The sequence below is a fragment of the Triticum dicoccoides genome, chromosome 3A (assembly GCF_002162155.2).
Source record: "Triticum dicoccoides isolate Atlit2015 ecotype Zavitan chromosome 3A, WEW_v2.0, whole genome shotgun sequence".
NCBI lineage: Eukaryota > Viridiplantae > Streptophyta > Magnoliopsida > Poales > Poaceae > Triticum > Triticum dicoccoides.
Genome location: NC_041384.1, coordinates 679741486 through 679754940, shown reverse-complemented (window position 1 = coordinate 679754940; position 13455 = coordinate 679741486).

The following is a 13455-nucleotide window of genomic DNA, read 5'->3' as shown; positions in this document are numbered from 1 at the left end:
CAACACACTCAAAAGAAAGTTTCACAAATCTTGAATACCAAGCATATTATTATTAAGCAAATTACATGCTATTAAGAGACTCTCAAAATAATTTAAGTGAAGCCAGATAGATCAATAGTTTCTTTAAAACAAATCCACCACGGTGCTCTAAAAGATCTAAGTGAAGCACATAGAGCAAAATTATAATGCTCAAAAGATATAAATGAAGCACATAGAGCAGAAGTACATAGCTCAAAACATATAAGTGAAGCACATAGAGCAAAACTACTTAGTTGAAAAGATATAAGTGAAGCACATAGAGTATTCAATCAAATTTTAATTCATGTATGGCTCTCTCAAAAGGTGTGTACAGCAAGGATGATTGTGGAATACTAATACACAAAGACACAAATAATACAAGACGCTCCAAGCAAAACACATATCATGTTGGTGAATAAAAATATAGTTCCAAGTAAATTACCGATGGAAGTGGGCGAAAGAGGGGATGCCTTCCGGGGCATCCCCAAGCTTTGACTTTTTGGTGTCCTTGGATTATATTGGGGGTTCCATGGGCATCCCCAAGCTTAGGCTCTTGCCACTCCTTGTTCCATGATCCATCAAAAGAATTCACCCAAAACTTGAAAACTTCACAAGACAAAACTCAAAATAGAAAACTCGTGAGCTCCGTTAGCGAAAGAAAACAAAAGACCACCTCAAGGTACTGTAATGAACTCATTTTTTATTTATATTGGTGTTAAACCTACTTTATTCCAACTTCTCTATGGATTATAAACTATTTTACTAGCATAGATTCATCAAAATAAGCAAACAACGCACGAAAAACAGAATCTGTCAAAAACAGAACAGTCTTTAGTAATCTGTAGCTAGCGCAAGATCTGGATCCCCAAAAATTCTAAAATAAATTTCTGGACGTGAGGAATTTATATATTAATCATCTTCAAAAAGAATTAACTAAATATCACTCTTCAAATAAAAATGACATCAGTTCTCGTGAGCGCTAAAGTTTCTGTTGTTTTACAGCAAGTTCAACAAGACTTTCCCCAAGTCTTCCCAACGGTTCTACTTGGCACAAACACTAATTAAACACAAAAAACACAACCAAAACAGAGGCTAGATAATTTATTTATTACTAAGCAGGAGCAAAAATCAAGGAATAAAAATAAAATTGGGTTGCCTCCCAACAAGCGCTATCGTTTAACGGCCCTAGCTAGGCATAAAAGCGAGTATGGATCTAGGTATTGCCATGTTTGGTAGGCAATCCATAAGTGGCTTTCATGATAGTTTAATATGGTAATTTTATTTTATTTCTTGGAAAGTTTTCAATGCCCTTTTTAATGAAATTGAAATCTAATATTCCCTTCCTTCATATCAATAATCGCACCAACCGTTCTAAGGAAAGGTCTACCAAGAATAATAGGGCAAGAAGGATTGCTATCTATATCAAGAACAATGAAATCTACGGGCACATAATTTCTATTTGCAACAATAAGAACATCATTAATCCTTCCCATAGGTTTCTTAATAGTGGTATCCACAAGATGCAAGTTTAGAGAGCAATCATCAAAATTACGGAAATCTAGCAAATCACACAAAGTTTTGGGAATAGTGGAGACACTAGCACCCAAATCACACAAAGCATAAAACTCATGATCTTTAATTTTAATTTTAATAATTGGTTCCAACTCATCACAGCATTTTCTAGGGATAGAAACTTTCAACTCAAGTTTTTCTTCATAAGATTACATCAAGGCATCAACAATATGTTCGGTGAAGGCTTTATTTTGACTATAAGCATGTGGAGAATTTAGCATGGATTGCAACAAGGAAATACAATCAATTAAAGAGCAATTTTCATAATTAAATTCCTTGAAATCCAATATAGTGGGTTTAGCAACATCTAGATTTTTATTTCCTTCAATCCCACTTGCATCAATTTCATCATTAAGATCTAAATACTCCGAATTTTTAGAATGCCTTCTAGGTAAAGGAAGATCATATTCAGTTTCATCAAGATTCATATTGCAAAATAAAGATTTAATAGGAGACAAATCAATAACTTTTAGATCTTCATCTTGATTTTCATAGGAATTGGAAGAACACGCTTTAATAAAGGCGTCTTTGGGAGCACACATCCTAGCGGTTCTTTCCTTGCACTCATCAATGGAAATTCTCATGGCTTTGAGAGAGTCATTGATATCATGCTTAGGAGGAATAGATCTAAGCTTTAAAGAATCAATCTCATGAGAAATTCTATCAACGTTTCTAGCCAAATCATCAACTTTAAGCAATTTCTCTTCAAGCAAAGCATTAAAATTCTTTTGCGAATTCATAAATTATTTAACACTATTCTCAAATTCAGAGGGCATCTTATTATAATTTCCATAAGAGTTGTTGTAGGAATTCCCAAAATTATTAGAGGGATTACTTGGATATTGCCTAGGATTAAAATTCCCTCTAGAAGCATTGTTACCAAAATTATTCCTACCAACAAAATTCACGTCCATAGATTCATTGTTATTCTCAATCAAAGTAGATAAAGGCATATCATTAGGATCAGAAGAAACACTCTTAGTAGCAAATAATTTCATAAGTTCATCCATCTTTCCACTGAACACATTAATTTCTTCTATCGCATGCACCTTTTATTAGAAGATCTTTCAGTATGCCATTGAGAATAATTAACCATAATATTAGCTAGGAGTTTAGTTGCATCTCCTAAAGTGATTTCCATAAAAGTGCCTCCCGCGGCCGAATCTACAAGATTTTTAGAAGCAAAATTCAATCCGGCATAAAAATTTTGTATGATCATCCACAAATTCAAACCATGAGTAGGGCAATTACGTATCATTAATTTCATTCTCTCCCAATCTTGTGCAACATGTTCATGATCAAGTTGTTTAAAGTTCATAATATCGTTTCTAAGAGAGATGACCTTAGCAGGAGGAAAATACTTAGAGATAAAAGCATCTTTGCACTTGTTCCATGAATCAATACTATTCTTAGGCAAAGACGAAAACCATGCTTTAGCATGATCTCTAAGCGAAAAAGGAAATAGCTTCAATTTAAGGACATCATTATCGACATCTTTTTTCTTTTGCATATCACATAAATCAACGAAGCTATTCAGATGAGTAGCGGCATCTTCACTAGGAAGGCCGGCGAATTGATCTTTCATAACAAGATTCAACAAAGCAGTATTAATTGCACAAGATTCAGCATCGGTAAGAGGAGCAATCGGAGTGCGAAGGAAATCATTATTATTGGTATTGGTGAAGTCACACAATTTAGTATTATCTTGAGCCATCGCGACAAACAAGCAATCTAACACACGAGCAAACAAAAAGGCAAGCGGGTAAAAAGAGGCAAATAGAGAGGGAGGATAGAGAGAGAGGGGGCGAATAAAACGGAAATGGTGAAGTGGGGGAGAGGAAAACGAGAGGCAAATGGCAAATAATGTAATGCGAGAGATAGGAATTGCGATGGGTACTTGGTATGTTGACTTTTTGCGTAGACTCCCCGGCAACGGTGCCAGAAATCCTTCTTGCTACGTCTTGAGATTGCGTTGGTTTTCCCCGAAGAGGAAGGGATGATGCAACAGAGTAGCGTGAGTATTTCCCTCGGTTTTTGAGGACCAAGGTATCAATCCAGTAGGAGGCCACGCTCAAGTCCCTCGTACCTGCACAAAACAATAGCTACTTACAACCAATGTGATTAGGGGTTGTCAATCCCTTCACGGTCACTTACGAGAGTGACATCAGATAGATATAATATTTTTGGTATAAAGATGCAAAGTAAAAAGTAAAAGCAAAGTAAAAAGCAAAGCAAGATTAAAGTGATGGAGATTGATATGATGAGAATAGACCCAGGGGCCATAGGTTTCACTAGTGGCTTCTCTCAAGAGCATAAGTATTCTACGGTGGGTGAACAAATTACCGTTGAGCAATTGACAGAATTGAGCATAGTTATGAGAATATCTAGGCATGATCATGTATATAGGCACCACGTCCGTGACAAGTAGATCGAAACGATTCTGCATCTACTACTATTACTCCACTCATCGACCGCTATCCAGCATGCATCTAGAGTATTAAGTTAAAAACAGAGTAACGCCTTAAGCAAGATGACATGATGTAGAGAGATAAATTCATGCAATATGAAATAAACCCCATCTTGTTATCGTCGATGGCAATGATGCAATACGTGCCTTGCTGCCCCTTCTGTCACTGGGAAAGGACGCCGCAAGATCGAACCCAAAGCTAAGCACTTCTCCCATGGCAAGAACTACCAATCTAGTTGGCCAAACCAAACGGATAATTCGAAGAGACTTGCAAAGATAACCAATCATACATAAAAGAATTCAGAGAAGATTCAAATATTATTCATAGATAGACTTGATCATAAACCCACAATTCATCGGTCTCAACAAACACACCGCAAAAAAGAATATTACATCCAATAGATCTCCACAAGAGAGGGGGAGAACTTTGTATGGAGATTCACAGAGAGAGAAGAAGCCATATAGCTACTAAGACCCGAAGGTCTGAGGTAAACTACTCACACTTCATCGGAGAGGCTAGGATGATGTAGAAGCCCTCCATGATGATGGCCCTCCTTCGGCGGAGCTCCAGAACAGGCCCCAAGATGGGATCTCGTGGATACAGAAAGTTGCGGCGGTGGAATTAGGTTTTTGCCTCCTATCCTGATCATTTGGGGGTACGTGTGTATATATAGGAGGAAGAAGTACGCCGGAGGAGCAACGAGGGGCCCAAGAGGCAGGGGGCGCGCCCTTGGGGGGGCGCCCCCACCCTCGTGACCGCCTCTCTTGTTCCTTGGAGCAGGGTCCAAGTCTGCTGAATCACGTTCGGTGAGAAAATCACGTTCCCGAAGATTTTATTCCGTTTGGACTCCGTTTGATATTCTGTTTCTCCGGAACACTAAAATAGGCAAAAACAACAATTCTGGGCTGGGCCTCCGGTTAATAGGTTAGTCCCAAAAATAATATAAAAGTGGAAAATAAAGCCCAATATAGTCCAAAATAGTAGATAATATAGCATGGAGCAATCAAATATTATAGATACGTTGGAGACGTATCAGGCATCCCCAAGCTTAATTCCTGCTCGTCCTCGAGTAGGTAAATGATAAAAAGAGAATTTTTGATGCGGAGTGCTACTTGGCATAATTTCAATGCAAATCTTCTTAATTGTGGTATGAATATTCAGATTAGAAAGATTCAAGACAAAAGTTTATATTGACATAAAAATAATAATACTTCAAGCATACTAACAAAGCAATTATGTCTTCTCAAAATAACATGGCCAAAGAAAGTTATCCCTACAAAATCATATAGTCTAGCTATGCTCCATCTTCACCACACAAAGTATTTAAATCATGCACAACCCCGATGACAAGCCAAGCAATTGTTTCATACTCTAACTTCTCCAAAACTTTTTCAATCTTCATGTAATACATGAGCGTGAGCCATGTATATAGCACTATAGGTGGAATAGAATGGTGGTTGTGGATAAGACAAAAAGGAGGGGAAGATAGTCTCACATCAACTAGGCGTATCAACGGGCTATGGAGATGCCCATCAATAGATATCAATGTGAGTTAGTAGGGATTGCCATGCAATGGATGCACTAGAGCTATAAATGTATGAAAGCTCAACAAAAGAAACTAGTGGGTGTGCATCCAACTTGCTTGCTCACGAAGACCTAGGGCAATTTTGAGGAAGCCCATCATTGGAATATACAAGCCAAGTTCTATAATGTAAAATTCCCACTAGTATATGAAAGTGACAACATATGAGACTCTCTATATGAAGAACATGGTGCTACTTTGAAGCACATTATATGAGACTCGCTATATCATGGTGCTACTTTGAAGCACACGTGTGGAAAAAAGGATAGTAGCATTGCCCCTTTTTTTTCTTTGGCCTTTCTCTTTTTTGGGACAATGCTCTATTGAATGATGATCATCACACTTTTATTTATTTACAACTCAATGATTACAACTTGATTCGAAAACAAAGTATGACTCTATATGGATGCCTCCGGCGGTGTACAGGGATATGCAATGAATCAAGAGTGACAAGTATGAATAAATTATGAACGGTGGCTTTGCCACAAATACTATGTCAACTACATGATCATGCTAAGCATTATGACAATGATGAATGTGTCATGATGAACTAGATGGTGGAAAGTTGCATGGCAATATATCTCGGAATGGCTATGGAAATGCCATAATAGGTAGGTATGGTGGCTGTTTTGAGGAAGGTATATGGTAGGTGTATGATACCGGCGAAAGGTGCACGGTATTAGAGAGGCTAGCAAAGGTGGAAGGGTGAGAGTGCGTATAATCCATGGATTCAAAATTAGTCATAAAGAACTTATATACTTATTGCAAAAATCTAGAAGTTATCAAAGCAAAGTATTACGCGCATGCTCCTAGGGGGATAGATTGGTAGGAAAAGACCATCGCTCGTCCCCGACTGCCACTCATAAGGAAGACAATCAATAAATAAATCATGCTCCGACTTCATCACATAACGGTTCACCATACGTGCATGCTACGGGAATCACAAACTTTAACACAAGTATTCTTTAAATTGACAACTACTCAACTAGCAGGACTTTAATATTATCACCTCCATATCTCAAAAAAATTATCATGCTTCAATCTGTTCTTAGTATTCAGCACACTCAAAAGAAAGTTTCACAAATCTTGAATACCAAGCATATTATTATTAAGCAAATTACCATGCTATTAAGAGACTCTCAAAATAATTTAAGTGAAGCAAGAGAGATCAATCGTTTCTTTAAAAAAAATCCACCACCGTGCTCCAAAAGATCTAAGTGAAGCACATACAGCAAAATTATAATGCTCAAAAGATATAAGTGAAGCACATAGAGCAAAACTACATAGCTCAAAAGATATAAGTGAAGCACATAGAGCAAAACTACTTCGCTCAAAAGATATAAGTGAAGCACATAGAGTATTATTTCAAATTTTAATTCATGTACGGCTCTCTCCGAAGGTGTGTACAGCAAGGATGACTGTGGCATACTAAGACACAAAGACACATAGACACAAATAATACAAGACGCTCCAAGCAAAACACATATCATGTTGGTGAATAAAAATATAGTTCCAAGTAAATTACCGATGGAAGTGGACGAAAGAGGGGATGCCTTCCGGGGCATCCCCAAGCTTTGACTTTTTGGTGTCCTTGGATTATCTTGGGGGTGCCATGGGAATCCCCAAGCTTAGGCTCTTGCCACTCCTTGTTCCATGATCCATCAAAAGAATTCACCCAAAACTTGAAAACTTCACAAGACAAAACTCAAAATAGAAAACTCGGGAGCTTCATTAGCGAAAGAAAACAAAAGACCACCTCAAGGTACTGTAATGAACTCATTATTTATTTATATTGGTGTTAAACCTACTGTATTCCAACTTCTATATGGATTATAAACTATTTTACTAGCCAGAGATTCATCAAAATAAGCAAACAACACACGAAAAACAGAATCTGTCAAAAACAGAACAGTCTGTAGTAATCTGTAGCTAGCGCAAGATCTGGAACCCCCAAAATTCTAAAATAAATTGGTGGACGTGAGGAATTTATATATTAATCATATGCAAAAGGAATTAACTAAATATAACTCTTCAAATAAAAATTACAGCAGTTCTCGTGAGTGCTAAAGTTTCTGTTTTTTACAGCAAGTTCAACAAGACTTTCCCCATGTCTTCCCAACGGTTCTACTTGGCACAAACACTAATAAACACAAAAAACACAACAAAAACAGAGGATAAATAAATAATTTATTACTAAGCAGGAGCAAAAAGCAAGGAATAAAAATAAAATTGGGTTGCCTCCCAACAAGCGCTATCATTTAACGCCCCTAGCTAGGCATAAAAGCGAGGATAGATCTAGGTATTGCCATCTTTGGTAGGCAATCCATAAGTGGCTCTCATGATAGTTTCATATGGTAATTTTATTTTCTTTCTTGGAAAGTGTCCCATGCCATTTTTTAATGGAAATTGAAATCTAATATCCCCTTCCTTCATATCAATAATCGCACCAACCGATCTAAGGAAAGATCTACCAAGAATAATAGGGCAAGAAGGATTGCAATCTATATCAAGAACAATGAAATCTACGGGCACATAATTTCTATTTGCAACAATAAGAACATCATTAATCCTTCCCATAGGTTTCTTAGTAGTGGTATCCGCAAGATGCAAGTTTAGAGAGCAATCATCAAAATTACGGAAATCTAGCAAATCACACAAAGTTTTGGGAATGGTGGAGACACTAGCACCCAAATCACACAAAGCGTAAAACTCATGATCTTTAATTTTAATTTTAATAGTTGGTTCCCACTCATCATAGAGTTTTCTAGGGATAGAAACTTTCAACTCAAGTTTTTCTTCATAAGATTACATCAAGGCATCAACAATATGTTCGGTGAAGGCTTTATTTTGACTATAAGCATGTGGAGAATTTAGCACGGATTGCAACAAGGAAATACAATCAATTAAAGAGAAATTTTCATAATTAAATTCCTTCAAATCCAATATAGTGGGTTTAGCAACATCTAGATTTTTATTTCCTTCAATCCCACTTTCATCAATTTCATCATTAAGATCTAAATACTCCGAATTTTTAGAACGCCTTCTAGGTAAAGGAAGATCATATTCAGTTTCATCAAGATTCATATTGCAAAATAAAGATTTAATAGGAGACACATCAATAACTTTTAGATCATCATCTTGATCTTCATCTTGATTAATATTGATGATATGGGTAGTACAAGAGTAGATCTACCACGAGATCAGAGAGGCTAAACCCTAGAAGCTAGCCTATGGTATGATTGTATGTTCGTCCTATGGACTAAAACCCTTCGGTTTATATAGACACCGGGCAGGGTTATGGTTACACAAGGTCGGTTAGAAAGGAGGAGATATCCATATCCGTATTGCCTAGCTTGCCTTCCACGCCAAGTAGAGTCCCACTCGGACACGAGACGAAGTCTTAAATCTTGTATCTTCGTAGTCTGTCAGTCCGGCCAAAGGATATAGTCCGGCTGTCCGGAGACCCCCTAATCCAGGACTCCCTCAGTAGGCCCTGAACCAAGCTTCAATGACGATGAGTCCGGCGTGTAGTATTGTCTTCGGCATTGCAAGGCGGGTTCCTCCTCCGAATACATCATAGAAGAATTTGAATATGAGGATAGTGTCCGACCCTGCAACATAAGTTCCACATACTTCTGTAGAGAGAATAATATTTTTGCAAATCTAATTTGCTGACTTGTTTTGACAGTATGACGTTATGTCATGGCCCGATGATTATTCGAACTTTTCCTTTAACTAGCCCAGCACATAACGCGAGGCAGTTTTTCGACACGTCTTGTCAAAGCAGAGATCGTGTCCCCTTATTACGGGATTCTCATCAATACGGGCGTGGGTAACCCAACCGCGCCATCGATTACGGCGCTTGGGGGATGAGCGAGTTTTACCAGGAAAGTGGGGACGCTTAGTTTCGTCGCCCATATAAAGGGATAAAGATTCACCTTTTCATCCACGCCTTCTTCCTCCTTTGTTCATCCGTTTTCGCACACTCGAGCTCTAGCGCCCAAGCCCGCACTTCCCACCTCCACCTTCTTCAACCATGTCCGGAGCGGGAAGCAGGTGGATGGTTTCCTCTGTCACGGAGGGAGACGTCAAGAAGCTGCGCGGAGCCGGATACTTAGCTGCGAATATCGCGCATCGGCTGCCCGCTGTGGGGCAGATCGTCCCTACCCCGGAACCTCACGAGAGGGTAGTTTTCCTCCACCACTTCCTCCGCGGACTGGGGTTTCCCCTCCATCCGTTCGTCCGCGGTCTCATGTTCTACTATGGGCTGGACTTTCATGATCTGGCCCGAACTTCGTCCTCAACATTTCGGCGTTCATTGTCGTGTGTGAGGCTTTCCTCCGCATCCGGCCCCACTTCGGCCTGTGGTTAAAGACCTTCAATATCAAGCCGAAGGTGGTACGAGGCCAACAAGCAGAATGCGGTAGAGCCATGGTGGGAAAGATGCCCAACGTTATATGGCTCGAAGGCTCCTTTGTGGAGACAATAAAGGGATGACAATCGGCATGGTTCTACATCATTGAGCCGCGCGACGCCAAATGGGCGACAGCCCCCGAGTTTCGATCCGGATTCCCTACATGGCTCATTTCCTGGAAAGAGAAGGGCTTGTCGTGGGGTTCATCAGTGGAGCTGGATGGACTCTAGAAATGTATCCGGAGTATGGCAAGCAAGAAGCTCAAGCTTGTCAACATAGTCCAGGTTATGCTCATCCGCCGGATCCTCCCGTGTCAACAACGGGATTTTAACTTGTGGGAGTTCGACCCGGCCCGGCACCAGACTCTGAGCGAGCTCTTTGATATGACGCACAAGGACGTATGGAAGGTGCTGTTCAAGGGCGCCGAGGTCCCTCCTTCTCTCGCCGAGGACCGTGGACTAAGCGCAAAGTGCCTAGCGCGTTCGGTGAGTTTAATACGTCCCGTAGGACATTTATTTCCCCTAGATTAATCATGTGCGGGGTCTAATCTCCATGCCTTTGACAGGACTGGGTGGAGACGTCGGGGCAGATTAACTGTCCGACCCCTTTGCCCGAAGACACTGCGGGCGCTCTCCAGACGGAGATGCTGACTCCGGCTCCTTACAGGGTGCCGGAGAAGACCAAGAAGGCCAAGGGAACCCGAAAGAGTTCCCGGCGCCAGGTGTTATCGGACTCGTCGTCCGATAACTCTGCGGTACACTCCTCCCCGATGACGAGGAGGAAGAAGAAGATGCTCCCCCTCCAGGTGGGGAAGACAAGAAAAGGAAGGCCGTCCCGACTGTGGGGGCCGAAGGGTCCAAGAAGGGAAGGACTCTCCTTCCGGACAGCTCCACCGCCGCCGATGAAGACGAAGACAAGTGGTTGCCCAGGGCCAAGCCCCTGGGGAGATTGTAAGTATTCGGGTACCAGAGTAACTCATAGTATTCCTTTGTCGCACTGCTTTCCCTAATGCCGAACATAATTATGCAGGCCGCCGCGAGCCAGTATCGATGTATCATCGGACGGCTCCCTGGGCTCGTCGGACAAGGATAGCGATCCAGTCCCGACCGCCACCTCCCCTCATCCTGCTGACGACGCCGAGGTGCTGTCTCAAGAGGCACCGGGTCGAGGGGAGACAGTCCTGGAGGCACCTCAAGGCGACCTTCCAGACTCCGGGAGCCGAGGGGACGGGGCCCCTAAGAGCTCCGAGTTCGGACCTCAGCCGAACACCGCGCCGAAACCTCCAGTGGTTCCGGGCTCGAGCAGGCGGCCTCCTTCTAAGAGGGGCAAGACGCTTGTGCCGGTGACCTCTGTCCATCTAGAGGTGCCGGACAATCTGCTGGAAGCGCTTCGCAGCGCTTCTATCGACGAGGAGCACCGCACTATCATGAGTGCGGTGATCCAGAAGGTTCAGTCCGCCAAGAGCGGATTGACTGAAGCCTGTGCCAGCCTTCTAACAGGCTTTGAGGTAAGTGTTTTAAGATGTAGTAGAAATATTACCGCATAGACAGTAGCCCCTGATGCTTTGTTCGGTGTTCACAAAGAAAAGCCGAACAGAGGATCAAATAATATCGCAGGAGTCTAATATAAGTATGTCAATATGCATATGCAGGCTTCGCTGCTGGCGTCCGCCGTACTGACTGCGGAGGTCGCCGTACTGAAGCAGGACCTCGAGGGGTCCAGGAAAGAGCTCGGCCTTGTCAAGAGGCAGCTCGAGGAGAACAAGGGTAAGTAATACCCTGTCTATAGATATGTATGTATAAAAGAAGAAGCGATTGCAAAATGATAGGATCATCGTATATTCGCCAGGGGCCACGACCTAGGTGGCGACCCTGAAGCAAGCGCTAACCAAGGCCGAAGATAACGCGGCCAAGGGGCGCACCGAGCAAGAGAAGCACGAGGCTCGGGTGGGCGAGGTGCAGCAAGAGCTCCAGGCTCTCATGGCGAAGCACGAGGCGTTGGAGCTTGACTCAAAGACGCGGGAGTCTGAGCTTGCCACGGCCCTCGAGAGCGCAAAAAGTGCCAAGGCTGAAGCCCAAAGGGCCCTCCAGGAGATCGACGCAATGAAGAAGATAGCGGAGGGTAAGGCTTTCTATATGCAAAGCAAGCATGTAAAAGTAAATTACCGATTACTTACCCGAATCCCGAGCTCTCCAGGAGCATTCGCAGATTTGCCCCGTAGAGTGTCCGATGCCGCACAATTTTACCAGGCCGAGGATGGAATCTCAACGGAGAAGCTGTTCTGGTCTCAGTATGCTGAGGCCGAACACCCGATGCCAATGAGCGACCAACTGAAGTAGATGGTCGAGCTACATAAGGCCGCCGATCAGGCCATAAAGGGCTTTATAGTCTGGCGGTGGCCTGGGGACGCCCTTCCGAACAGCTTCTTCGGCCTGGTGAGGCGGCTTGTGGATGCCTGTCCGCGGCTGGAGGTCGTCAAGCGATCTGTCTGCATTGAGGGTGCACGCCGGGCTTTCGCCCGTGTGAAATTGTATTGGGTCAAGCTAGACGCCATGAAGCTGATCAAGGAGGGGCCGCCGGAGGGCAAGGAGCACCGCCACCCCGAGATGTACTATGAGGGTGTTCTGCCGGGTGCCTGTCTCATGGTGGACGAGTGTTCAAAAGATGTAATATTTGAGTGAGACTTGCTCGTTTTATCCTGTATTTATGAAAACTTGTTTCATATGCGCTATGCAACGCTCTTTTGAATTTAAAATATTACCTTCTGTTTGGTCGTTTATCAATCTGAGAGATGGCTAGTCCTCGGCTTCTGCCCCCATGCCACGAGTGCTGGGGTGTTCGGGATAAATCTGAGCACTCTTGTTCCCATATTTGGGTCCTTCGAGGGAGGTGCTCAGCACAACGAACAAGGCAACCAGACTAATAATGCTTTATCACTCTCACTTAGCCATAGAATTCTACAATTTTAAATTTCGGCGAAGCCCCTGGTATTCGGAAGGCCGAAATCGGAGCGCAATACACGCCTTTAAGGCGGACAGGGCCGGCCCCTCGCCCTAAGAGACATAAGTCTTTAGGGACTCGAAAACCTCGCCGAACAGCGACCAGTCTCTCGCCTTATCATGATAGTCAGTTTTAGCTTTCCTACTGAGGTGCTAAGCCTGGAAGAACCGGGGCACAATCGCAGTAGTTCTCCTAGCGCTACCTTAGCCGATGGAGCGGAACATAAGGTACCAAAACATAGGAGTCGGGCAAACCCAACATTTGACCAAAGACATGATTCAGAGCTGATGCATATAATGCTATAAGTTCGGGGTGCCGCACTTGTGAAGGTGTTCGGACTTTTCACACCATGTTGTGGGGTACGTAAGCCCCTGGTGTATTGGCCGTACCAAAGTGTACGG